We start from the raw sequence: 4,791 nt of genomic DNA on the forward strand, positions 1-4,791 counted from the left end.
CGGACCCGCGCAGGCTCCGGAGGAAAATGCGCTGTGCCTGCCCCGAGCCGCGGGGCTGCAGCGCGGCCCTGGCCGCGCTCTCACGGGAAAAGGTCCTGGCACCTCCCGGCCTTCTGAAATCCAGCTGTTTTACTGCATCTCGCTCACCTCGCCAAAATGCAAAAGCATTTTAACCCTTTTTTTGGGTTGGTTTTTTTTTTGGTTTTTTTTTTTGTTTGTTTGTTTTTTTGTTTTTTGTTTTTTTACAATTGTTCTTGTCGTTCCCTTCATCTGTTTTCCTCTAGAACTTCTAATAGAACGGGATAACGAGAAGCTGCTCCTCTAGAAAAATGGCCTGCAATAATGCAAAGATTTTAATTTTGTTTCCTGATAAGGCCTGATTTGTGTTGCTTTTTCATCCGGAAAAAAATGATGTGACTTCCGTGCAAGTTTAAATTTTCTGTTAAAACAAGGCTGCGGTTGCACTTAAGTTTAAAATTTTGGTAAGGAATTATTTTGAACGATCAAAGAATTGCATCTGCCATCATATGCAGAGTGGTACCAGTATTTGTAAGGAATGTTATTTCTGGTCTAGTGACACAGGAACTGCAACCTTACAGTCTTTCAAAGCAAGCATTTCCTCTTGTTTTATCGAGATTCTGCATCAAATGTTGTCTGTCAGCTGTTTTTGCAGACTATACACCAGATATTTCTGTTGTAGCTTCTAGGTGATGGTACCTGAAAAATGAAATTAGGTTATCCTCAGCTAGCAGCTTTTTAACATAGACATAACATATTGTTAGCTTTGTGCTAACATTAATAGCACAAATAGCTAATATACTGCGTCGAATGGCAGAGTACGGTGTAGCCGTGTTTTCATGGCTTGTTTCTTTGTATTTCTGCATTAATGCCTTGAGCTTTCAAGGTGTGTTTGTGTCAAACGCGATTTGTCTGTATCACTGCAGAAAAGGAACCTCAGGAATATGTGGTCAAATAATAGATGATTGCTTTGGTAATGGATTGCGGCTTAAATGAGATGTAAAAATAAACTTTATGAAAGAGTTTTGAGAAGTGTATTTCAAATTGATTTAATAATTTACCTAAACTGTTGTCATAATTAATATTTCATTTCTACTACTCTATCTGAGGAAGAGTAATTTTGCTTTATATTAAAGGCTAAAATAAAGCAAATACTTTAGAAAGTGTAAAAGGTACTTTAGGTAGAAGGTCACACTGACTTAACTCTCTTCATTCTTGTGTAGCTTTTGGTGCATTTCTCAGAGGAGGGAGGCACAGCAATAGTCAAGTGATGAGTAGTCCCTGGTAATGGGTGCCAAAATTAGGCTGTAAATTAGTTTTTTTCTTTAGAATATCTCCAGTTGTGTGTTGCTTCAGCTCACTGGGCATTTTGCTGTCCTGTACTGTCCAGGAGAAGGGAATTGTCAGGAGTTAGAGCGGTAGATAGGTCCAAGTGCTGGCTGCTGCTTCTGTGACTGCTCCCCTGCAGCTCTGTGGGATGGGCACAGGGATTAGGATCAGGATTCCTCGGTTTTAGTTTGGTCGGGGTGGCTTCATTTACACTGCCGGATGCTGGTCTTCCCTTGCTGTTGCATGTGAGTCTTCACCTTAAGAGTTTTGGGTTAACACATACTCAGCATAGGTGGAGTCTTTGAGAAGCACTATTACATTTTGAGGAGTCTTTAGCTGGCACCTGTGAAACTGTGAATTGCTTTCCAAAGGGCTTGGCTGAATTTGGATGAGTTTCCACACACAGAGATAATCAGGGCAATTCTTCCAGTTTCAGGGCTTACAATGGCCAGAATGCAAATATTCATGAGGAAGGTGGGACCCATCTTGGTGCTGCTGTACTTACTTTTCTCCTGTCTGTATTTTGACTTGTACCTGCTTCCTTGGCCATCCCCATGATTTGTGCTTCCCGTGATAATCTTCTAGAACTCCTGCAGCCTCTGACATGTATGTACATAGCACAGCATCCCAAGCCGGCCATTCCTTTCCACTGACTTTTTTTTTCCTGTGTTGCTGCTACATCTCTTGCACATCTCTGCAGCTCACCAGCAGTGCTTTGTGCTCAGCAGTAGTAGGGGGCAGCTTTGTTTTTCATCTCCTCTGTGCAAGGAAATCAGTGCACCCGGTAAGGAGAGCATGAATTGGGTAGTCTGTTCCTGTGGCTTGTGTCACAAAAGATCCCAAAAGATGGGAGGGAGGTTTCTGCTTAGCTTATGGATCCCTAAGATATACTGTGATCCAAACGGATGCATCCTCTTGTTGAATGCAGGAGTTCAGCTCTGAAGTGCAAGTTCTGTAACTTTTGTGCATAGGTCTTGTTCTGAGCGTGGAGTGAGGAGTCTGAGGAAGGTATCTCTCCATGGACACCATTTCTAGGGAGGAGGGGAAGGAAGCCTTGTGACCCATCTTGGCACAGTGGGGTTTATGGCGTTTTGCCTGTACCTAAATGTAACTTGATCTGCCCTTAGTTGTATTTTCTTAAGGGAATATGATTTTGCTTCTCCCTCTGTGCACCAGGGATCATTGATCAGTTACTCAAAACCAAATTGGACTAAATTAGTAAATGCTTCCAGTGACTTAGTCTGTTAAAATTTTCTAGGTTACATGGCTCTTTTTCATTGTATATTGGGATTGTGCTTTGCTCCACCAATAACACTTGTTAAATAAATGAAATTTTTGGTTTTGAATGGAATTTACAGTTCCAGCAAGTTTTGCAATTTTCAAGGTTGACATCAGACTTACATTTAAAACTACGTAATGCGTCTCTCAGTCTGTATTTCACTGACTGCAGAATGTTTCCCTCTGTATACACTTGAGCAGAAAGTTGTGTTACCTGCTTAATGCTCTTGGACTTAATTTCTGATGACAGACTTTTCTAGAATTGGAAGATGGGTCTGTATTTGCAAGTTAGTTGGTTTTACTGTATTTTAAGTATATTCATACATAGCTAACATGATGCTGCACAGAGTTTTTTAGGATTTATTTATTTATAGTATTTATAGATGTACTGTGTTTCAAGTTGTGTTTGTAATCTGGCTTTGGCAATCCAGCTGGCTGCCCCTTTAGTTCCTGAAATACAAGCCCGTGCTAAAGCACTGCCATTAACTGTCACGGCTAATGCTGATACATCTGTAAGGTAGTTATCAGATTGCTAATTAACTCCTAGCCACACAAAACAACCCACTCAAAATTCCTCTGTTTTTTGGCAGTCTCAGTGGGTTTGCAGGATTTGGAAGGGCATGGCCAGAATTCATTTGTTTTCGTGATGTAAATAAGACACTTTTGTGATTGCTTGACCGTTTAAAAGCTAGAAGGCTGTTTGATATGAAAGTAAAACAGCAATAGAAACAGCAGGTCTCAGTTTCTTTCAGATTTTTAGCCCTTAAGTATTCATTTAATCACCAGATGTTCCCAGTTATATTTAAAACACCGATATAACTGGAGGTTTTATGATTTAAGGGGTAAATAGCCCCATGAAGTACTTCAGAAGTTAATTGTATGTAAATATATTTTTTTGTGTAAATAGGCATCACTGCTCATTTCTAGGAGTAACGTAGATACAGTTGTGACATGCATCACCTGGATGCCTTCTGGATACATATTTTAGCTATATATGCGCTTGATGGTAGAAACAAACCCAACAAAAGCTAGTAGTTTTAAGAACACACAGATTGATCTGTTAGGTGCTTTCAATACGTTTATCCCTTCATAGTTCCAGGGTGAAAATCCATTTGGAATGAAATGCTTTATCTCACTGACATGTGCTGTAAAATTATTTCAAGTTTGGGGTTTTTTCATCTTTGGTAATCATGTTGTAAGTTTTTTCAGAAAATCAGCTGATCTGCCATAGGTTCAGCTGTTTTTCTGAGTGTGCATATTATGAGTAGTTACCCTAACTTTTTTTGACTATTAAAACACAAGTAACTTATTACCAGTCTGCAATAAAGAAATGGGTTTGAGGTTTTTTAGAAAGGAAGGTTTGCCTGAGCATTGATAATACAAGTGTGGCCAGGAGAGAAGAAATGTGTCTTAACTGAACGAGAAATGCGACCTGAGTTGAGAGAAACTTGCTGGGCTGTTTTGGTAGGTGAGTTCCACTGTTGCATTTGCAGTAGGTCTGCAGGCCATTCATTCCGTGCATTCCTAATGACACAGGGCTGTTTCAGTCATACTTGAATTGGTGTTTGGGACAGGTTATATGGCCCTTCCTCAAGCCAAGCCTCTGCTGCTGTGTGTTACTGCTCCTACTAACTGTGTCATTAGTGCATTGCTCATTGACCAGCTGCATTAATATGCTTTTTTGTACCTTATTAATATAAACATTTTGGAATCCTGTTGTCTGTACCCCTGCATGGATCTCAATTGCTTGTCAGGTTCCATGCAGGATTTCTGGAATTGGCTCTGTTGGAAGACTCCCAGATCTGTTTCAAACCTCTGGCTCAGGAAGCTGTGCTGCTGGAATAATGCACCCAGGGCAGCTGTGGTCATGGAATTGGGTGTTTGCTGTGAGGTGCTTGTCCCAGAGCTGCAGCATGAGTTTAATTAGCTTCTGTCAGCACTGCTGACAGCTCACGTGCTGATGGAACTACTCTGGCCTCCTTTCATTAACCAGTAATTTCTTCTCTAATATATTCAAGAAAGGTGTGAAGTTAGAAGTCATATTTGAGGGATCAAATGAGGAGTCAGCCTGAGTCTTCTACATGTGTAGGACTTGTTGGTGGGTGGCTTTCTGATCTGCCTGTGTTTAAATGCCATCCCTTTGAAAATAATAGCAACCTTAGCATT

The 4,791-nt window shown here is 40.7% G+C and overlaps 1 protein-coding gene across 1 annotated transcript in view; it reads left to right on the forward strand.

Moving 5' to 3' along the window:
* The first annotated feature begins 6 nt into the window (after positions 1–6).
* ZNF143 (zinc finger protein 143) overlaps positions 7–4,791 on the forward strand; it is a 39,322-nt gene continuing 34,537 nt past the window's right edge. Inside the window, exon 1 of the mRNA XM_017727373.1 lies at positions 7–482. The gene's annotated coding sequence lies outside the window, so the exon portion shown is untranslated. The remainder of the gene's footprint in view (positions 483–4,791) is intronic.

The sequence above is a fragment of the Corvus brachyrhynchos genome, unplaced genomic scaffold (genome assembly GCF_000691975.1).
Source record: "Corvus brachyrhynchos isolate BGI_N302 unplaced genomic scaffold, ASM69197v1 scaffold542, whole genome shotgun sequence".
NCBI lineage: Eukaryota > Metazoa > Chordata > Aves > Passeriformes > Corvidae > Corvus > Corvus brachyrhynchos.